This window comes from Mus musculus, chromosome 12 (assembly GCF_000001635.26).
Source record: "Mus musculus strain C57BL/6J chromosome 12, GRCm38.p6 C57BL/6J".
NCBI lineage: Eukaryota > Metazoa > Chordata > Mammalia > Rodentia > Muridae > Mus > Mus musculus.
In genome coordinates this window covers 13121887-13145756 of record NC_000078.6, presented here as the reverse complement: position 1 = coordinate 13145756, position 23870 = coordinate 13121887, and positions in this window count along the sequence as shown.

The following is a 23870-nucleotide window of genomic DNA, read 5'->3' as shown; positions in this document are numbered from 1 at the left end:
TCCAAAGAGGAAGTGGCTAGGTCTTGACCTCAGACATACTCTCATTTCCAATCATTTTCCAGCCTGGAATGCAGTGATTCAGTTTCCATTTATAAAGTGAAATTAGTGCCCGGTTGAATACTCTGCCTTGGGGGAGGGGGAGGGAGGAGGAAATGAGAGCTCCTTGCAAACAATTCTCCCCTGTTTAGCTTGGAGCTGACTCTGTTGGGGAAGGATTTCCTTATGTTCAAGGTGTTAGAAGCCTCTCTCAGGAAGGGCTCTGCCTCATTCTTTTTTACAGTTAAAAAAATAATAATAATTGCTGCTGCTGCCACGTGACTCAGTAGAGGCTTGGCTATAATAGGCTCCAGTGTTTCTACAGCACTTTATGCTTCTCAAAGAGCTGTCACACACATTATCTCAGAAATCCTCAAAACACCTCTAGGAGGGAAGCAGGCAAGGCATTATTGTCCTCGTTTAACTTTCAGAGGGAAAGAAGCATGTTAATTCTGAGCTCGTCTATGAACGTGGTGCTTGCTGTCTTATGTTTCTTTAGTTCCCCACCTCCGACTCCCTCCCCACTCTACCCTACCACTCCAACCTGCCCACATCCTCTGTCAAAGACACAGTGGTGATAACAGGAGACAAGGATTCTGTTCTTTGTTAGACCAATGTCTTCCTATGTGGCTTCCTGGATTTTGACTTATTCACCTGCAGCATAAGGCAACGGAACAGTCTTTGGGAGGATATAGGTGGCATTTATGAAAAGATACAGTGGCTTGTTTGGAAATAGTCATCCTCTAGCATAAATTCTTGATCCTAGAAGTGTCTCCATGGAAACCTGGAGGAGTTCTTAGAGAGCTGGGCAACAAGCCATGGGGACCTACTCATTCCTGAGGCTCATGCCCAAGGGATTCATTGTCAAATGTAGCTGTGATAGTTAGTTTTTGTCAACTTGATATAAACAGGAGTCACCTGAGAAGAAGGAATGTCAGCTGAGGAATTGTCTCCATCAGATTGGATTGTGGACACATCTGTGGGACATTTCTTAATCAATCATTAATTTGGGAGGACCTAGTTCACAGTGGGTGATGCTACCCCTGAGCGTTTGGTCCTGGGTTGTTTACGAAATCAAATCAAGAAAACCATGAGGAGTGAGAACTAAGTAGCATTCCTCCATGTAGGGGAGCTCTTGATTTTCTTAGTCACAGTGCTTATCACAGCAGTAGAAAGCAAACTAAGGCAGTAGGGATACAGAGAGACAGGCTAACAGAAAGCAGAACATTCAAATTACAGGTCTTTTAAAAGAAAAGAATCTGTGCATATTTCCATCTATCTCCTATGGGGTATTGCTTAAGCGGCATTGCTCTGGGCCCTCTCCTAAATTTTCTGCTGACCTCAGAGGCAGTTATTATGCAGCCATCAAGGGGCACAGCCACTTGGGAAGGCAGAACACGAGGAGTTTGACTGTGCTCTCCCACACCACAGGGGCTGGTGCTGGGCTGTTGGGAAGCACCAAGACACTGCTCCGAGGGTGCGAAAGTGCAGTCTGAGATGTAGGAAAGCCTATGCTGCTCTGGGACCTCTAAGACTCTGGGGCCCTGGGGTTCTAAGACTCTTGGACATCCAGGCACCACTGGGAGATGGGGAAGAACCTAGAACAGAATTGGGGAACCATGAGCTGGGGACAGCATCAGACTGGGGCGTAGGGGAGCTCTGGCTTGTCCCAGGGGTGACTGTCCTTAGCTTGATGCAAGGTTGGCTGTGAGTGAGGACTTCTACGGGAGAATTAAGCTGTGGCTCTGTAGTCAAATGCCTTCTTCATGGTTCCCCATGGCAGATCTTTTTTTTTTTTTTTTAAAGATTTATTATACACACACACATTGTAGCTGTATTCAGACACACCAGAAGAGGGCATCAGATTTCATTACAGATGGTTGTGAGCCACCATGTGGTTGCTGGGATTAGAACTTAGGACCTCTGGAAGAGCAGTCAGTGCTCTTAACTGCTGAGCCATCTTTCCAGCCCGTGGCAGATCTTAATGAAAGAGACAGTTCATGGTTCTAAGTGCATGGTTGATTGGTTATTCATGGTGGAAAATAGATGCATAAAGCCATGCCCACTTCTCAAAGTAGACCTGAAATTAAATTCCTTTCGCAGGGAGGAATGTCTGGGAAGGGATGCTTATTGACTAAGCCCTCCAGACCTTTCGGTACCTCATTAGCAAAGGGAAGTCTGTTGTGGGTCTACGTGACCCATAAGGCACATTTCTTTTATGTGAGGAGCATGGCACGTGTTCCAGGCCAGGAGTCTGGCAGGTAGCAGAGAGTTGCCTAAGTCTCAGGTGTGTGCCCACCAAGTTTCCAGATCTCAACCTGCTCTATCTTCCCAAACTGCCTGGTGTGGGTTTACATCCCACACTAAATTTCTAGAAGAGACTCCCAACAAGTATTTCCTGAGCTCCATATAAATGGTGGGGATTAAGATGCAGTGGATAGACTCTGGGATACTGTACAGTATCTAGCAGACGAGGCAGAGCATATGTTATGCAGGGCCATTGACATGGTAGCTGCAATTGGGAACATGTTTGGTCTCTGTAGAGATGGACTCAGGGAGATGCTATAGGGAGAATAGGCCTTATGCAATTTCTGTATCGGGCTATAGGATGATTCTAAGATAGAAAAGGCATTGCAGTTTGATGCTGCAGCACATGCAAAACCTAGCCTCAGTAAAGAACACAACATAGAAGGAAACAGCACAAAGGGGCATCTGTAGTACCATGGAGGGACAGAGCATGGGTATACTTAAGACCTTGTAGTATTTTCCTACAGACAAGATGGCATTCTAGGATTTCCACATCTGGAAGTCTGTGGCAGATGTGTAGGAAGGAAGATCGTTGAGACAGGAAGCCCAGCATGAAGCATTAAGGGATGATACTTGGCAGTGAAACAGAAGGGATACATTCATGGTACTAAGAATGCAAATTCAGCAGGTAATAGGTACCTTACCATCTGCTTCTTCTCTGTCTCCCCTGTAGTTGGACTGTATAATGTCCTGGAGTTTATGAAGTTTCTCTCTCAATCCTCTCCACCTATCATGGAGCTCAGGAGTTTAAAACATCTAATAGATGTTTGGTCTGGAAGCAATATATAGTGATTAACCAAAGACAAAGGCAATGAGTAGGAGGTTTAAGCTTGGAAGAGACACAGTGTTTGGACATCTATAGCCATGGTTCAGCTTCATGTTTCTAGCATTGTCAGGAGCATTTACCCTCATGGAATACTCCCTCTCTTTGGTGGTTTGAATGAAAATGGTCCCCACAGGTTCAGAAGGAGAGGTGCGATTAAGAAGGGTAGCCTTGTTGGAGGAAGTATATCACTGGGGGTGGGCTTTGAGGTTTCAAAAGCTCAAGCCAGGCCCAGTGGCTCACTCTCTCTTCCTGCTGCCTTCAGATCCACGTGTAGAACTCTCAGCTCCTTTCCAGCAACATGTCTATCTGCATGCCCCTATTCTTCACACCATGATGACAATGATCTAAACTTCTGAACTGTAAGCCAGCCCCAATTAAACATTTTCCGTTATAAGGGTTGCCACGGCCATGGTGTCTCTTCATAGCAGTAGAAGCTCTAACTCAGACAAGTAGTTAAGTTGTAAAGATGCATGGGCTATGGTGAGGAGCCCTGAAAACCAGTTAAGGGGGTATGAAGATGGGATGTCAGACTCCCTTTGGGATGCTTCGCCTCTTTCCCTCCCACTGGTGGGAGCTGGGATAGACAGCTGGTTACCATGACTGGAGCAGTCTCCAGCCTGTGCTTTACCACATCCTTATCTATAATTCATGTCTAGGACTGGTCATTTCTTACTGATTATTTTTACCTTTAAATTATAAATAGAAGGAGTCAAGGAGATTTATTATTATTATTATTAATTATTATTATTATTATTATTATTATCATTATTATTTTGTAAATTGCTTGCCACACATGCTTGGGGACCTGAGTTCAATCTCCAGAATGTGTGTAAAAAGGCAGGAGTGCATGCTTGCAATTTCAGGGCAAGGGAGGGAGAAGTGGGAGGATCCTTGTAGTGTAGTGGTCACCCAGCCTAACCTTATTGGTATACTCCAGGTCCCAGAAAAAGGTTCTGTGTGCCCCCCTAAAACAGGACTAAGCCATTTGTGTGTCTGTAATCCCAGCACTTCAGGGACAAAGGCAGAAGCAAGTGCAGGCAGATCTCTGTGACTTTGAGGCCAGCCTCATCTATGTAGCAAGCTCCAGGCAAGCAAAGGCTGCGTAGTGAGACTGTCTCAATCACAAATGGGATCGTTGGAGAGATGGCTCAGCAGTTAAAAATACTGGTTGCTGCACAGGGGACCTGGGTTTGGGTCCCAGTATCCACGTGGAAGTTCACAACTATTTGTAACTCTTCTTCCAAGAGATCCTATGCCCCTTTCTTACTTCCATGGTCATCACACACATGTGGTACAACAGATGTACATTCAGGCAAAACCCTCACATAAAATAATCTACAAAAATGCTTCTAAAAGTGAATAGCTCTTGAGGCATGACATCCAAGATTTCCTTCTGGCCACCACACACATGTGAATGCAAACCTGTGCGATACTCTTGACCACGTGCACACTGTAACTACAATAATGTCCCAGTCTGTTAGTGAGAGTTAGAACATTTTTCTAAAGTCATGGAAAATCTAAAGGACAGATGCATTCCATTTTGTCCACCCCACTCAAAAAAAAAAAAAACCCTAGAAAATAAACATCCCTGCTTATCTGTGACTATTTGTGCAACTGGATGCCTTTGCAGAAAGATCCTGCAAGGATACACAGAGGCTCTAAGCTGTCTGTGAGTCACCCATGCCTGTGCGTGGGCTTCGGTGTATTCACTAGACCTCTAAATATATACATGTATTTCGGGAATGCGACATCTGGTTCATAGAGTAGATCCATTTTCAACATTGTTAGATATTGGCAACTTGTCCTCCAAAGTGGTTGTGTGCATTTGCAGCAATCTAATTGAGTTCTCCTCGCTCCACATCTTCACCAACACTTGATGTTATCAGAGCTTTCAAATTCTTGCCAGATGCACAGATGTAAAAGGCGACATTCTTTGGTTTTCTGTTTAAGAACTGCCAGTGGAGGGGCTGGGGGCATGGCTCAGTGGCAAAGTACTTGATGTATAAGTGTGAGTCTCTGCATTCTAATCTCCCAAACCCACATGAAGCTGCATGTAGTAGCATGTGTGTGTAACCTCCATGTTCCTGTTGGGAGGCTGGAGGCAGAGACAAGAGAGCCCCCTGAAAGCTCACACCAGCTAGCCTGCCATATGTAGTAGTGAACAAAAAATAGTGTCCCTGCGCCAAACAAGATGAAAAGTGAGTACAGACACCCCAGGTTGTTCTTTGACTCCCATACATGTACCATGGCATGCATGCCCTGCATACACACACACACACACACACACACACACACACCCCACTTGATTGAGTCCCTCTTCTGTGCACAGTACACACATACCACACCAAGATGTCTAATAGAAAATCAATTATTAGCCTTTCAGTTATGCTTGGTGGTGTACATACTCACAATACTCACATACTCAGAAGGCAAAGGCAGGAGAAAATGGCTTCAAGGCCAGCTCGAGCTATGCAGCAAAATTATGCCAAAAATAAAAAAGGAAAAGAAAAAAAAAAGACAAAAAACCCCAATTAACTAACTAAAAATAAATAAATAATATAATTACACGCTTTCACAAATTACTCCATAATACAATAGCCTAAAAGAGAGAAGTTTACTATTTATTTATATAGAGATGGGGGTCTCACTATGTACAGCTCTAGATATCCTGTAACTCATCTTGTAGACCAGGTTGCCCTTAAATTTACAGAAATCCATCCACCTCTGCCTGCAAAATGGAGGATTAAGGCAGGTGCCACCATATCCAGCCTAAATTGTTGTTTCTATTGGACATCTATCTTTCTTGTTGGTTCATTTGATTAACAAAATATCGAACTGAGGGACCGAATGGATTATCTCTGGCTTCTTTAACGGGACAGCATCTGATGGTTATTTTATCACTGTCCATATTTAACAGCCCTTCCTTTCTCTCCTATCTTTTGTGAGAGAAAAATGATTTGCCGAGTGTGTGCTCTTGTTGGAAATCCACACCAAGACCAATAGACGAACATCAGCTGGCCTTCCCTGTTGTCACAACACAGCGGGAAGCACAAGGGTGGGCTGCAGTTCCTGCTTGGCAATGTTGGACAGGCCAGGCAGGACCAGGCTGCTGCGTGTCCTGCTTGTGCCTGATCCTGAGAAATCCTCTACTTCTTCCTCAGCTGCTGTCCTTATGCAAACTCCTGGCATCCTCTACCCAAATCCCTTTGGTTTAACTTATCCAGAGTCTCAGTGGCTCTTGGCAGGAGCGCTCACTCACACAGAAGCTTGGATATGTTTCTCCCCACAGAGGCTGAGATCCTCAACTGTGTGACAGGTAGACAGACAGACCAAGGTCTCACGCAGGTGGGAACAAGAACATGACCTCAGGTCTCTCTATAATTGTTCCCACCACTAACTTTTTTCTTTTTCCAGAAAATTTCCAAGGCTCCCTAAAGGCTTCTAATCCATATCCTTTGACCTCCTGATTCTGGGTCCTGTTACCAACTCCAGGAAGCTTCAGAGCTTTGTCTCCTCTGTCAACCTCACTGAGCCTGGATGCCTGTCTAGTCTGGACAAAACCTGAGCTCTCCTGCCAGGTTGCCCTGCTACTACCAAAGGCATCAGAAGGCGGTTGCAAGTTTCTGCTCAGCACTCTTGTGTTTCTGCCCTGTCCCTCTGGCTCCACGCTCTTCCCAGGCACACTGGCTTCCCAGGCATTTATCAGGGTCTGTGTATGTTTTTCTTGTGTGGGATTTGAAATGATTTCTTTAAACAAGGTCTGAACTAAGATTGATTTCCTCTCTTTATTTAGAGTGTTTTGTTTTGTAATATGGTTCTTTTAACAATCTAAATTGTGGGAACTAGGGAGAGAAAAAAAGAGAGAGAGAGAATTTTCTGACTCCGTATAAATATAAATTACTTTATCTGCCTTTGAAGACTTCCATGTCTTTTCCTTGAAAGGGTTAGAGCCAAATTCTTTGGGGGTCCCTTTCTTGTCAGAACTGTTATGAACAGAATGATAGCCATCCTAAGACTTGCATGTAGGGCTGGGAATGAGACAATCTGGGTTCTTTGCGGCGCTGTCTGTTTTTCTTTCAAAGTACAGCTGTATCCATTCATCAAAACTTCACAACATAAAGTTTCCTTTAATTTGATCTTCATGGTAGCCACAGAGGTGAAGAGGCAAACGAAAGCCCTCCAGGCACCAGAGGAGGTTTGGCTTCCTGGTCAACTCAGTCGCCAACTCACCAAGTAGCTCAATCATTTGTAAGTATATTTAAAACTATTTCTGCATACCTACTATGTGTCAGGTTCGAAGTCTATATAAGCTATTGTGAAATGATCTATTAAGCCTTCCTTGCATGCTAAAGGAACCACCCTGCTCTGGTAAGTTCTGCTTATACTTGAAGGCCTCCCACGATGGGAACTTGTCATCTGTGATGACATTACATTCCACAGAGGATGGCTCATACTGCTTGCATCCCCCTTTACACAAGACTGACCCCATCTAGTGTTTGTCACTATGCAACCCAGCACATACACAAGCATGCCCCCCACCCCCCACCCCCGCTCTGATGGGAACGGTCTGTGCTTGTGTGTGAGTTGGAACATGGCTTCAGAATGAGCTCCAGTTTGCTGTTCATTTATCCTTGGGGACGATGATCACAAAGATGACCTGACAAGGCAGCATGGGTAAGGACCCGGTCATCCTTTATCCCGTGTCTAAAAACTTAACCAACACGGCATTTAGCTGGCAGTCATGTTGTTCCTACTGACCTACATGGGACTCAAACAGATGAAAAGTTTCTATTCCTCCCTGCACTGCTTCCCCCTGTCTCTCAGACTGGATGGGTGGGCAGATGCTCTCGTACACAGCTGCTGTGGAATTTTCTCAGGCGAGGCTTCCTCCCATCCTTTTCAAAGGGCTGTGGACTCTGACTTCGTGGTCACAAAATGTTGGGTTCAATGTGCATCACACTCATATTGGACCATCTAACAGTTCTTTGTCCAAGTATCAAAATTCTTGTAGATGCCGAGCCCAGGAAAGGCCCTGTCTGGCTTCCTTTGATTCATCAAAAAAAAAATTGATGCAGCTGTGTGCCTTTCTCCAGCATGTCTATAATGAGATGTGGCCCATCTTGTCAAATAGTTAGCTCTAGTGTACACTTATTTCTTCTACTAAATCTTCCTGATACCCAAGCCCAGGGAGCCCAGGAAGAAAAAAAGAAAATTTTAAAGCAACTTATTAGGTGGTTGCTCCCAGGACACAGTGCTCTCCTTGCTTTCTTCCCAGGTACTTGCCAAGCATCTGTTTCCTTACTCACTGATTCCAAATAGGGTGAGAATGACACTTCCTGGACTATGGTTGCGTGAGATCAGGGGACAAGAGGGTCATGGAAGGATGGAGAAAAGTGGGTTGCAACCAGAGATTGGAACAGGCCCCTCTCTCCTCCCTCCCTCCCTCCCTCCCTCCCTCCCTCCCCTCCCTCCCTTCCTTTTCCTTCCTTCCTCCCTCCCTCCCTCCCTCCTTCCCTCCCTTCTTTTTTTATAATATGGATTCTGGAGAATTTCTTGCTGGAAAGATAAGTACTTAAGTGGCTGAGCCTTCTCCCAAGCCTTTTCTTTCTCTTTATTGTATAAGTTTTACAAAATAACCATTGTGCGAGGTCAGACAAGCTGTGAAGCTGACAGCCTCAGTCTTCAGTTTCTATTTGTAGTAGCATTGCCGCCCTATGAGTTGGGTAATCATATAACTTCGCCCTTTAGACTGGTTCCTCATCACCATGCTGGAACACACAGGCCTTCTATGTTATAACTAGTTTTCCTGGAAGGCACCAAAGGTTATTCTGGAGCAGGCAGGGAACCTGTGTCACTTCATCTCTGGGGTAGGGTATGCGAGTGGAGAGTTGGGGATGAAAGTTTGGCTCTGGGGCAAATGTTTTGCGGTTTGTTAAGCTCCAGCCACAACGTGGTTGGAGCTCTTTCTTGACACTAGACAACTGTGTAGTTGAAGACCAAGTCATTTCCATTGGCTCTGGTATTTCTACATGCATCTCCTTGACACTGTTCTTGGGCCACTTTGTGTTATCAAGAAAGCCCTCCCTGTGGGAGGTGTCTCCTTCAAAACTTGGTCGCCTGTTTATTTTGGGGTTGAAAACTAGAGCTAGAATTCTCTAAAGGCACAGACTCAAATCCTACAATAAAGTCCTGTAGAGCTTATGAAGGGAAGGCTTGGGAAGTGCCCTGAGGGCAGGACTCCACAGCTCACTTCATCTGCTTCACTCCTGTTACTAACAGGCAATTCTGGATTGAAAGAAAAGAGAGCCATTCAGTGAAGGTTACCATGTTTCCATTCCTGTCTGTTGGCTTTCAGGAACATTCCGTGTGGGGCATTTCGTAGGAAATGAAGCAACAGCAAGAAAACCGAATGGCCTTTTACTATATGCAGCCTCGAGTTAAAATTCCAAGAAGTCCTGAAGTTATGTACAGACTTTCAAAGCAGCTGTTCAAAATCCCATCTCCATCATCAAGGGCAGGGCTGGGTTAAAGACCATTCTTTCCATATGGAATCCTAGTGAGGACAAGAAGAGTCAACACTTCCTGAGCAAGAACAAAGGCAGAGAAGCTTTCTGGGGGTATTGCAGGAATAACCAGTATGCCCTTGGGTCACCCCTGTGATGGTGATCTGTCTGATGGTGATTCGGTTCAGTACTAGGTTACCTGTGTAGCACCATCTAGGCTGTGGGTTCCATTCCTGGTGTTTCCCTCTTTCTGGCTTAGTTGTTTCCTATAATGTATGTATGTATGTATATGATCCTCATGCATAGTTAATCCTCAGCCAGATGATTATACTACCACTTTAACACAGGGTTTCTACCCAGGTTATCATGGGTGCTGTACTTTGAATCACAGGATGTTTAGCATTGGCCTCTACATACCAGATGCCATAGTTATACATACCTGGAATGGTTAGTTTTATCAATTTAATACAACCTAGAGTCACCTGAAAAGGGAGATTATCTATATCAAGTCAACTAGCGGGCATGTCTGTGGGGAATAGTATCAATGAAACTGATTGGTATGGGAAGGCCTATCCCACCTTGGGGAGTACCACTCCCTAGAAAAGGGGTCCTGAACTCTAATGTGTAAAGGGTCCTGATGACAAGTACCATCATGTCTGCATTCATTCTCTTTCTGCTCTCGCCTAGGGATGTATTAGCTGTTTGAAGTACATTCTGCCTTGACTCCCTTGATATGATGGGCTATAACCATTATGAGCTAAAACATACCTTTTCTCCCTTGAGTTTGCTTTTGTCAGAATATTTTATCATAGCATTAGAAAATGAAACTAGAATACTACCCCAACTTACATGATAACAAGGCCTCCCCACACAAGATTAGTAGGTCTCTTAAGATTTACTTATTTATTTTATGTATATGAGTACATGGTAGCTGTCTTCGGACATACCAAAAAAGGGCATCAGATCGTATTACAGATGGTTGTGAGCCACCGTGTGGTTGCTGAAAATTGAAATCTGGACCTCTAGAAGAGCAGACAGTGTTCTTAACTTCTGAGCCATCTCTCTAAACACCTCAGTAGGTCTCTAGATCCATAATTCCTACCCCCACTTAGTGCTAGTACAAATCTCTGCCCTAGAATTACCCAGAATTCCTAAGACAATATCTGGTATCATAATGCAATAGAAGAAAATAGATTTTGAACTAGACTGATGTGAATTTAGACCCAGCCTACTAGTTACTACCATGCTGGCTGTGTTTGTCTTCCTTGCTGGAGTCACAAAGGAAGAGGTCTATGTGAGCCATGTCAGACTGAGAGAAGACCCTCTGCTCATGGTCTTTGTTCTCCTTGATCACACACGGTCATGAAATCCCACCCCGCATTGGCAATGGACAGGAGTGCCATGCCACTGTGCCTAGGTCTGAATTGGACCCAAATATAAAATATTTAGAATAATAATGTTTGGTTCAAGTTATTGGGTATTGCTCATTGTTCAAAAGAAAGAAAGTGTTTCTACTGGGTGTTCATGTGTTTAAATATACCTTTAACCCCTTAGCTACGCATGCAATCTCTTTGTAGAGAGATTCCTGCCCCATATCACACACTGTTTCCCATCTGAGCTAAGTTTATTCCTCATATAAATCAGTTCATGCCTTGCCCATTTTTTTGAAGAGAAATAAATCCCACAGAGGGGAAGTGAGTTCATTAAAGCTTTACCACAAGTTGGTGACTTACTTGGCACAGAGCCCAGGGGCTGGCTCCTGAGACGGTCTCTGGCTCTTAGTGCTACAGAAATTGGTGGTGGATATGATGGTGTGTGTGGGTTAGCTGTGCCGGTGCCGGTGGTGGTGGTGGTGGTGCCGGTGGTGGTGGTGGTGGTGGTGGTGGTGGTGGTGGTGGTGGCGGCGGCGGCGGCGGCGGCGGCGGTGGCGGTGGTGGTGGTGGTGGTGGTGGTGGTGGTAAAGTTGTGGGGTGGAACAGGCAGGGAGATGATTCATTTCTTAAAGCTTCTGTGTCTAGAAACACTGAATGGATGGTTCAAGGAGCAGAGTTCCCAGTCTCCAAATTCTGGAGGCCAAGAGAATTGGGAAGTCCCAGATCAAGTTGTGAAGAGAGTGGTTCCCATGGGGCCTCCCTGCCACCTCTCACAGAGCATAGTGGGTTGGAAAGCAGTAGAAGACCCATCACTTTAGAGACCCTATCTTCACGTACAGTCACATTCTGAGGTATGGATTGGACAAAGTTAGGGATTTATAGGTATTTCTTAGAGGGAAGGGGGAGGGGGAGCACAGAGCTAAAAAGGGAGAATGCTGAATAAAATGGGGAATGCAACCCTAACTTGCAGAGACTATGTTCTAATGCATCATTTTAGTGAGGAGATTTTCCTTCAAACACAGTGTAGATGAATTCTCCTTTCCTTACAAGTATAGAGGTGGGAGCCATCATCACCCAGGCTTGCCCATGCATACCAGCATCTGTCCACATCTGCCCTCTCCTCTTTCTTCAGTATAGGCGCATGTCTCACGTGGTGGAGACAAAAATACAACATGATCATTCCCAGAGGCCATCGCAGTGAAAGGGGCAAAGGTGATTTCTGTATGTCTGTGTCCTTCCACCTGATCCTGGGTCTTAGATGTCCCCTGGGTGTGAGGACTTTAAGTCTCTGGAGAGGAAGCATGACTGACAAACACAGAGGTCACAGAGCCATAACCAATGGCTCATCTGTTCCCTGTTGATGCCCCTTGCTGAGTCCCCTTAGCCTGACATCCCCACCCCATACAGTTTGTTCCCTCTGCTCCCTTACTGGACAAGTGGTTATCTGCAGAAACCCAAATCTGCTGCAGCTGAAGTTTGCATCTGACATGTCTGCCTAGAGTTGACTTCTGAATGCCCAGATCCCCTGTGTTAGAGTTCCAGGAAAGAAGTGAGTCCTAAATTTGGACTTGTTGCCAGAGTCTTGAGGTCTCTCACATTACAGATACACATCTGGAAGATGCTGACAGATATTTCCCTGGAGGGGAGGCCCAGGCTGGTGAGAACAACCTGTGGAGAACAACACCAGGAGGAGAGTGGTTGGAGTTAGGAGACTCAGGGAGGTTAGAAAGTCATGGAAAGTGGCCTTTATGACAGAGTACAGTGAAGCCAATGCTTAAGACAGTGGGCACCAAATCTTTTGCTGTGGTGGAGGCTGGAGGTCTTGGAACAGCTTAGCCTCTGTGGCATCATTTGCCTCATGGAGTTCCTGCCTACTTCCTTTAAGAACACTGGCCATAGTAGATTTAGGGTTCAGCCAATGACAGGCAAGGCTACTTAACTAACAAGTTTTGCCACAACCCTAGTTCCAAATAAGGCAAATTTCAACAGGTCTAGAATGAACACAAATCTTCCACTGTTCAACTCAGAACAGAATCTGAGGGAAGCCATGTACTTAGAGGTGACTTTAGTTCTTATAACCAGTACAACAGGATCATCACATTCTCTAATCCTTAGAGTGAATGAATGTAATGGAGCTCTTTGGGTGACAGTTGTCCTACAGGTGTCAGACCCACTAATCAAGAAAATCCCATAATGTCAAGTCCAACAGGTCAGGAGATGAGGGACTGGAGTAGATGTCTGACACCTAGAGTCATGTTCAAAGCCAGTGACAAAATGTGGCCAAGCTCTAAAGGGCTACAAACCACCTCCTGTTCCTCTTGACCAACTTACTGTTGTGAAGTCCCTTTGACAGATCCTGGAACTTTTGGATCTAAGAGTCTGATAGGTTGAGCCTTTGGGCCTCACGTCTGAAGTGAAAGGCATGAGAGAGATGCTATCTCCATCTGCAAATGACACACTGTGACTCTTAGTTCTTATTGTCAATTTAACACAACCTAGAATTACCTAGAAAGAGCCTTAATGAGGGATTACCTAGATCAAGATTGTCTTAATGATGCTGATTGACGTGAGAAGGCTCAGTCCACTCTTGAGGGCATCATTCCCTAGGCAGGAAGTCTGGATCTTATAGACAAGGAGAAGATGAAATGAGTACAGGAAAGCAAGTGAGCATGTATGTGTTTGTCTCTCTCTGCTCTTGGCTATGGATGTGATGTGACTAGATCCTGCCACTATAAATTACCTACAAGGGTGGTCTATGACCTGGTATTGTAAGCTGGAATAAACCCTGTACTCTCCTGGAACTATCTTTTTGGTGACTGCCTGAGCTCCCAAATAAGAACACAGAGGCTTTTATATTTATTTTAAACTTTGAGCACTACGGCTGGAAAGATTACCAAATATTCTAACCCAATAATACTGGTCTGCTCTATATTCTACCTTGTGTCCATCTTAGTCTCATCCTGACACCTGCTTCTTCACCCGTGTCCAGTTGGTGACTCCTCTCCAGTTTCCACCTGAGACCTTCTCTTTCATCCTGAAAGTTCCATCTTAACACTTCAGCCCAACTATTGGCCATTCAACTCTTTATTTGACCAATCAGTAAGTGATGGAGAACATTCTTTTTTTTAAATTTTTTATTAGGTATTTTCCTCATTTACATTTCCAATGCTATCCCAAATGTCCCCCATACCGTCCCCCACACTCCCCTACCCACCCACTCCCACTTCTTGGCTCTGGCGTTCCCCTGTCCTGAGGCATATAAAGTTTGCACAACCAATGGGTCTCTCTTTCCAGTGATGGCCGACTAGGCCATCTTCTGATACATATGCAGCTGGAGACACGAGCTCCGGGGGGTACTGGTTAGTTCATATTGTTATTCCACCTATAGGGTTGCAGATCCCTTTAGCCCCTTGGGTACTTTCTCTAGCTCCTCCATTGGGGGCCCTGTGATCCATCCAATAGCTGACTGTGAGCATCCACTTCTGTGTTTGCTAGGCCCCAGAGAACAATCTTTTGACCAATCAGAAAGTGATGGAGAACACTGTTCACAAAATACTAAAGCAGGGTATGTTTCATAATAATGACAATACCAAAGTACAGGCCTGTGATCAGATCTCTGCCAGTACAGGAATCAGCATTTGAATAATACAAGGATAATCTTTACACAGTGCATAAAACATCATCCCAATATTCCCCTAAGTTGCTTTTTGTCAAGAGTATTCTATCAAAGCAATCTAGGTGAAAGCAGGACATCCAAGTCTTGCCTGTGCTGCCTTATTAGGGGTCAGGAGTGGGGATGCAGTGGCTAGAATGCAGCACCTGGGACCAGTCTCTTGAAGGATGAATTGGAATCAAATGACCATCACAGCTGACATCAAATGAGGTGAAACCGTGAAAGGTCACGTGTTAAGCATGAAGTCTTGTCTTTGAGCCTTAAACAAGTGCTCATGGAGATCTGTATATAAGTTTCCTTGACACACAGGAATGAGTGGAACCTAGAAGGTTCTAGAGAAGAACAAGCTCAATTTCATGAGCCAGCTGTGCATGAGGGCAGTTGGTCAGCTGCTGGACTGTCAGGCTGCCTTTCCAGAGATTTTACATCTAGAATAAGGAGCAGGACACCACAGTCTAACTCTAGTCAGTGACAGTGTGTCCACCCCTGGGACTTTGTTTTCAGTGGTCCAGAGGAGTCAGTCATGAGAAGACTGTAAGCAGAAGAAGCAGAAAGAATGCAAGCTCTCTCCTCTGGTGAGGTTTTGATGGAAGCAAGGGTCTCATTCTAGAATTGAGGAGAGAGCAAGAAGAGGAGATCTGACTACTAATCTGTCGGGTCAAGAGAGAGTTTTGTGTGCTGATGAGTTGTTTCTTAAAGACATGGCTTTCACAGGGGCCAGAGACTCCTGACACAAATAAGAACCACAATAGTGAGCGCTATCATGTGTTAACCTTACCTGTAACCTTTCCCTAGCTAACTTGATTTGCACAAGTCTACTAGTTAGATACAACTATCAACCTTAATTGACAGATGGGGAAACTGAGGCACAGGGGCTATTAACTTGCTCACAGGTTTGCTAGGATTTTGACTCAAGCACCGTGGCTCCTGAGGTCTGCTGGGTTGGAACTCTTCTGAGATGCTCCCAGGCCAGAGTCCCTCAGGCTTTAGGGAGTTCCCTGCTGGGACCATTTGGTAGTAATTTACTTCCTGTAGCCTTTAGGTCACACAGCTAGACAAGACACTGCTGACTGCTTTTCCCCAGCTGTGCAGGCTGGGCGCAGAGCCAGGCTACTCTTCCGACTTCAGTGGCAGGTGCCGGCCGCTGCGGTTTGGCAGCAGGGCAGCAGCTGGGAGGTGCCCCCAAGGCAGACCTGTGGCAGGACAGTGCATCTGCAGAATCCAAGCTTCAGAATCCCTACAAAACAGATGCGTAGAGGGGCGGGGTAGGTGGGGGGGGGGGGGAGGACAAGATGGCCACATGGAAGCAAGAGCTGCGTGCAGATGTGGCTCAGAGTCAAGGTTGTTAGCTGCCTTCTACCTCAAACCTTCCCAGCAGATTCAGCTCAGCCAGTACTTGCTGGACATCTCAGGATCCAAGCAGGCACACTGGTTCAGGAACAGCCCAGCCTCTTATTTCCCAGACAGTCAAATGACCATCCTAACTTAGGACCTCTCAAAGATGTTCACTGGGCAACAAGCCAGGAGCAAGTGGGGAAGGTCACATTTGGATCTCATTACTGTTCTAAGGACTGAAGGGGTCAGTTTCATGGCACTAGTGTGTCTCCCCATGTCTAAGTCAGGGTTTCTATTCCTGAACAAACATCATGACCAAGCAGTAACTTGGGGAGGAAAGGGTTTATTCAGCTTACACTTCCACACTGCTGTTCATCACCAAAGGAAGTCAGGACTGGAACTCAAGCAGGTCAGGAAGCAGGAGCTGATGCAGAGACCATGGAGGGATGTTACTTACTGGTTTGCTTCCCCTGGCTTACTCAGCTTGCTTTCTTATAGAACCGAAGACTACCAGCCCAGGGATGGCACCAGCCACAATGGACCCTCCCATCCTTGATCACTAATTGAGAAAATGCCTTATAGCTGGGTCTCATGGAGGCCTTTCCTCAAGGGAGGCTCCTTTCTCTAGGATAACTCCAGCCTGTGTCAAGTTGACACAGAACCAGCCAGTACACGTCCCTACAGAAGCTTCACTTTACACCACAGATGTGATTCCCCCCCCCCCAATGAGTACTCCTGCATCCCTCAAGCTGAGTCTACGTTCTACAGATGGGAAAACCTATGCCCAGAGGGTCTTGTCTATAGGGAATCCTCCTTTGACCTGTCTATTCTTCTACCTTCTTGGTTTGTGGCAGCATTCTGTAGTCCTCTGTGACGGGCTCCTGTGTAAGACAGAGCCTCCCAGCTCTTTATTTGTATGCCAGCTGCAGGCCTGCTTCTCATCTGAACCCTTGCTGTGTGGCCTCTGATCCAGGATGATTGGTTGTATCCCTGAAGACAGGGTGTTTCCTCTCGTGTTGAACTGAGAACTCCCTCATCTTTCTCTGCTGAGGTGCAGATATGGGAATGGACAAGGAAGATGTTGAGGACTTGGAGAGTTACACACAGAGTGGAAGATCAACCCCAGCGCTTGACTGTCATTCAAGGAAGTAGACTGTGAGGATGATCCCCTCTAAAGTAGAGTTTGGGGGTGAAACTGGGGGGGCGGGGTGTCCATAGCACCCTATATCTGGCTCGAATTTCTCTGCACTTCCTTCTAGTTTAGAGCTTTTCCTCTGACCCTTCGTCCAGTAGGCACTACCTACTTCTGACTCTTTCTGCCCCATCTGTGGCTGAACAGCATCCTGCTTTGGGTGCATTCCTTTCCTTTCCTGCAACATCTTTCATTCATTTCTTCTCTTTATCTGTCCATTCTTAATGTCTCTCGATGCAGGCAACTTTAAACCTACAGCCTCCATATTGCTTTATAAAGCTCTCAGCCCACAGACACTCTTCATGCCACTGTTTTGAGACACATATTTGAGGGGTACTCTCCCCACTAGCATGTGACCTCCCTGAAATCCAGAATGCATTTATTTATTTATTTATTTATTTATTTATCCCTGCATCCTTGTGATGTAGCAAGTATGTGTGCTGTGTTGTGCAGTTTTATGTGACTGCTGGGCATCTGGTCTCCTCCTCACAGTTACGCAGCTAAAACTTAACCTACCGAGCCATCTCCTTAGCCCCACCCCTTCCACTTTTACCATCAGGAGATCCGGAGGAAGAAATGTTTGCACTGTAGACTCAATTTGTGGTAAGTACCTTTTCCTTGGATGTGAAATGACAGGCGACTCAGAGTATTGAGTTTCCAAGGCTAAACTTAGAGAGCAAGCTAATGGCCCCAAGATGTTCACAGTCCCTACCTTTCATTTGAAACTTACCGCTATTTGTTTATTATTTTGCAAACACTTTCGTTGCATTTACCATGAGCCTGACATCGTGCTCTGTAAATATTTGCTCATTTAATCTTCATGGAAATGGGTAGAGGCCCAGTGATGTTAGATCACATGGCCAAGGTCACGCAGTCAGAGCGGTGGAACCGCCACTCTGGCTGGGGCCGTCTGGCACCAGAGTATTTGATGTAAACCACTAAAGCTCTATGTGGTTCCCCCTCCCCCAAACTGTCTTTTCACTTGGCCACAGAGAAAGCCCTCTCGTTCCAATCACGTAAAGTAAAGGACTGAACAAGCCTCCTCGGAGTGACTTCAAATGCTTCGCTGGTGGGGTGCAGAGGAGAGTTCCTGTTCTCACATGTGGAGTCTGCTCTGCTTTTTTCCCTTTTGATGGAGGAACACACCTATTGTGATGACAACCGCAAAGGCCGCTGGGGTAGCTTTCAGAGACCAGACTCCTCTCTCTTTGTGTCTAACCCCAACTCGGAAACAAACCAAAGAGAGTTGCAGATTCCTGACAGATTGGAGTCTGTGCATTTCAAATATTTCAGACCAGCTTGGGAACAAATGCATGATCTTATTCTTCTTTCTCGTGCATGATTTATTTTTAAAAGCATGCATCTGGCTGAGTCTTCCCCCTCCCATTCCCAAGAAGGCACTGGGAAATTACTGAAGCAACTGCACAAATGTTGGATGGCAGTTTTTTTCTTGAGACACAAGGCAGGTCCAAGGGGTCTCAACAGAACCTTAGCTTCTTGCCGTGCTACAGCATCCTTGAATGGTCCATCACCTGATGGGTTCCCCACATGTGGATGAAAAAAAAAATACTTAAGCACCCGTGGTGCACATCCCTCCCTGAGGAGCCATCTAATCACCTGTGATCATTCCTATCTGCTCAAAGAGCCCCTCGCTGGCCAGAAAAATTCACCGGCTTGCTGTCAGAGATATCACTGAACAGTTGTGTGCCAGATCCCAGGCTAGACGAGACATGAGAACACTATACAGTAAGCATGATTGCCCCTCTGATTCTTCAAAACTAGAGATGGGGTGCAGGGGTGTCTAAGTATGCCCCATAGGCAAGGTTGTGCAGCACACTGGTGTGGAAAGGAAAACAGCGAGGCATAAGCGTAGCGTCTACCTCCTCAGTTCGAGTTACCTTGCTCCCAGCACACAGACATTTTCCCCATTATTCTGAATGCTGCTCTTCCCACTGAACCTGGACAAACTCTGCAGGAGCAAATGAGCAGCCGATTTATGTGGGCTGATCACGTGAGAAGAATATTTGTAGTTGGGGAACAGGTGCTGATGACGTTCAGGGAGGAGCCTAAATCAACCAGAAGCACAAAGTGTGACATTCAAATAGGCTCCTGAGATTACACACACGTTCCCTAAGGACGTTTGCCATGGGGTGACCCCAAATGAGTAGCTGATTCTAGTCCCATAGCTTCCTAGGGTTACTGGTCCTTCTGCCCAAGTTGCTGTAGCTGAAACGTTTGTGGGGATCGCAAGACAGGATAGCACTGCTTTTCTTGGTCCTCGTCTCTCTGTTTCAATGTCACCCAGTTTCCTTGGCTCATGTCATTACAATGCTCTCTGACAGCTCCCTCCTGTCCCCAGGCTTCCGCCCTAGGCAACAGTGTCCCCTCGGGCTGTCAGATGACCTTTCTGAGAAGTGAATCTAAGTGTGCCTCATACATTTTGACAGTGCCTCACGGCTTTCAGGGTCAAGTTCAGAGTCATTAGCATGGAGTGATTTGTTTTCCCCCCCCCCCCCACTGTTTACTGTTTACCGGTCCCATGATGAACTCCTCCCCCTGACCCTGCTGCTTACATGTACTGTGCTCGTGAATACTTCCGCATCTTCGTGTGTGTTCCTCTCCCTTCCAGAAGGGCCGTGACCAGCTCATCACATGGTAGGGTACCCATCCTTATTGCTATCCATACCTCAAAGGGCTCCTCCCCCCAGTGTCCCCTGACAGAAGTCTTCATCTTCCTCTCTCTCTCCCCTGCATTCCAAACAGTCAAATTAAACTGTCATAGCATATGTCACTGTACGTACATTGATGGCTCAGTGTGACTAGTCTGTTGGCTAGTGTGAGTCCTCACAGGTTCCACGTAGCTCAGCTGTTTGTTGATAGATGTGTAAGTGGCCAACATTCAAACAGAGGAGTGAAGCAGAGGTTAAGCCGATCTTCACTGGAGAAAGGCTGCAACAATAGCGGCAGTTAGGAACAGCCACGGAATATTTTTTATATACTCTTATTTGGTCATTGCAATGACACTAGCAGTTAAACATTATGCCCATTTTGTAGACAGGTAAACTGAGGCTTGGAGAGTTTGAATTAAATGTTTTGGATTGCTTCTAGTAAGTTAAAGACCTGGGAGAAGATTCAGGCTAAACTATTTCAAAGACCTAGCCTTGTAACTACTTTGTCCTCAGTTGCCAGCCTGTCTAGCTCAGCTCTATTCCACATTCCCTATCTGTGGGCTGAATTGGGTCAGACTAAAAAAAGATAGGAGTCTTCTTTAGGACAGAGTGGGCCCTTGCATACTAGAGAAGGTTTAACAGCATTTCTCATAGACCTGGGCTCATCCAATCTGTCTGGACACACACCCATGTGCAGAGATGGAGCGATGTGTCAGGACCATCAGCTCCCCACAGCAACCTGCTAGAACCTCAACTGCTCAGGGGTTTATGAAGTTGGGACACCCAGGTACCTCACCTCAGAAACACACCCCATTCCAAGAACACTTCCCTGACTAGAATAGCATACTTGCAAAGTTAATTCTCTTCGAAAATGCAGCAGCATCAGGCTCGCACCATACCATTGGGTCTGATCCTTAACACTAAGTTTCGGGAACAAATCTAGTAGCCTTGACTTAGAAAGGCAAGTGATGTGTATGGCTACTCAACATTGGACTCGTTCTCCCAACCCATTGCTTAGTTGCCAAAGAGGAGTTGGGTTGAAATTTTAAATCCCTGTTAGTAACAGGGTGGACTGGGATTCTTGGCTTGGGGTTCAGATATGAGGTTATCAGGAGGGAAATGTATCCACAGGAGCAGTGGTTAGTGGGGATTTTGGAGTCCTCCACAATAATAAATGCTCTTAACTACTGAGCCATCTCTCCAATCCCATTTCTTCCTTAATAGAGTATGTGTTCAAAACATTTGCCCATCTTTATTGTGTGGCTTAAATTCAAATTCTCACCTGAGTTCTTAATAAACTCTAGACAGTAGTCTTTTTAAATACATGATTTGCTAACGTTTCTCTCCCCTTAGTGGCTTGGGTTTTCATTCCCTTAAGTGGATCTTTCTGTTTTTAGTTCTTTATGTTGAAATAACTGCAAGTTCACAGGAACCAGCAGACAGTGCAAGGAGTTCTGGAGAATGTATCATATCCAGATTCCCGTGGTACCTGAAAATGACGAGCTACAGCCTGATATGCAATCACGAAAGGGACTATGTGTAGATTCTGATGCCTCCTGTCAACTGTGCAGATGTGTGAGTGCCCACCACTGCAGTGGAGAACCAGAACTGGAAGAATATGGATACAATCTATGCAAGCTAGCTTCCCTCCTGCTCACGGTGACGCCACGTTTTCAATCCACTCTGCCAATTTCTGGGTTTGATTTGATATCTTTAGATCTCATTTTCACTGCTGGTTCTTGACTAAGGGTGTGATGGGGCTCGAGAAGACTGTGTGGGGAAAGAAGGGGACTCAGGTTTCATCTTGAACGGGTTCTCCCAAATTCTGAGTTCGTGACGAAGTCCCCTTGCCTGCAAGAGCCTTCCCATAGCAGAGTCATCCCAGAAAAGAGGATATTTGCATGAGATGGAGGGTAACGTAAGGTCAGAAAGGATGGCGAAAAGCACACTCAACATAGCCTGTGCAAGTGAGGATACATGGGCACTGCTGGCTGCTCTACAGCTCATTTCTTGGGACCACAAGCTGCAGGGCCTGGACTCTGCTCTCTGCGTTGAACACCCAAGTGGAGAAAGCACTCGCACAGATGCCCTCTCCCCATGCCTGCGTACTTGTTCCTCCTCCACTGAGGAGCACAGAAAAATTTTGTGAGTGCTCCCATACACAGACAGCCTTGACAATGACACAGAAAACAGACCTCCTCCCTCCTAGCTCCATCTCAATGTCCTCCCTATCTTACGGATGTTCTCAAGGCTTCTTCTCACTTTTCTCTCTTCAAACCACTTTCCTTGAGACTGGAGAGATGGCTCAGTGGTCAGGAATATGGGCAGCACTTCCAGAAAACGTGGGCTCAATTCCTAGCACCCACATGGCAGCTCACAACTATCTGTGACCCCAATTCTAGGGGCATCCGACACCCTCACACAGACATAGCAAATTTATTAAAACAAAACAAAACAAAACAAAACACTGTCCAGCAATAGCTTCATTTCAGAGGCTTTCTGGTTAGAGACAGTGACTTGCCCAAAGGTGTCTATCCCTTAAGGGGGTCACTAAAGTCTCCAAGAGGATAAAGGAGTGGCTTAGAACTCATACAGTGTGAAAAGCAACTTCTGCTTTGGAAGGCACACCTCCTGTCCTTAAATCTAATGCTAAGTGCTAATTTTGTATGACAGGAAATGCAGGCCAAGAGAGGAGATGCCACCCACCAGAAGGGTGGCACAAAGGCCAGAGTTGAAGATTTGTGATCTTACTTGATATTTATTAAGTTCTCATTTTGGGGGGGGGGGTTCGAGACAAGGTTTCTTTGTATAGCCCTGGCTGTCCTGGAACTCACTCTGTAGAACAGGCTGGCCTTGAACTCAGAAATCTGCCTGTCTCTGCCTCCTGAGTGCTGGGATTAAAGGTGTGTGCCACCATGCCCGGCTTAGTACTCACCTTTTGTGAGACATTCTGCTTATAGGTCTGTAGAAATGCTCCCATTTCACAGATAAGAAAACTGAGGCACAAGGAAGCTTAGTAGCTGCCCATGCACAGGACACAGGTGCACAGGGCAGCCAGGAGACTGAGTGCCCTTGGCTTACCGAAAACACCCACCTGCTCATGGCTCTTTTACTCTTCCCTTGTTATAGAGCTCCAGAATTCCTCTGAATAAAAATGGTGGCCTTTGATCTGCTCTGTTTCATTCCCTTCAGGGATGCCATATCAGTCAGTGACGGTTCTATGGTGTGAGCAGCCTCCCAAGGCCCCTCTCCGAGCTTTCTGCCTCCACGAGGGGTGGGGTAGTGGGGAGGGGGGGAAGGGCATCGTAGCCTGGCCCCTCTCCAAAGCCCACATCCTCTCAAGGTCTCCAGACCAGAGCCTTTCCCTGTTTAGCCAGGACAGACTTGAGGGGTGGCCCAGCGCAGGCCTGACAATGGTCTAAAATTACCCAGCTGAAGGCTGCGTGCCCTCCACCCTTCCTGCGTTCCTCCTTGAAGCCAGGCGGCCCGGGGGCCTTTGTGGATCCTGGTAATTTATGTCTAAGGCTGTGCTCCCAGCCATTTGGCTGCCTAGGGGACAGAGGTGTGGCAGCCGCCAAGGAACCGCAGTCTGTCTGTCTAAGAGCCCCCACCCCATCTTGGAGGCTTTCCCCCACCCCCTACCCAGCAGAGCTTCTTCATCTGAGCAACAAGGCACTCACTGCACCTCTGTGTTCCCTCTCCTTGGTCCACCACTTGGCTCACTCCCATTTATCCTACAAGGTTCAGTCTGATGCCACCTCTTCCAGGAAGCCTTCTTGCACGGCTTCCTCTTGCATCAGTTCCAGCTGAATGCTGTCCCTTACCATATCATTGGTCACACTACCCACCAGCAGTCTACTCATGAATCTCTCTTCTAGAAAAGGGACTATCTCGCTTTCCATTCTGCTCCTAATTCCTGCCTCAGTGCCCAACGCACAGGACGTGCTCGATAAGTG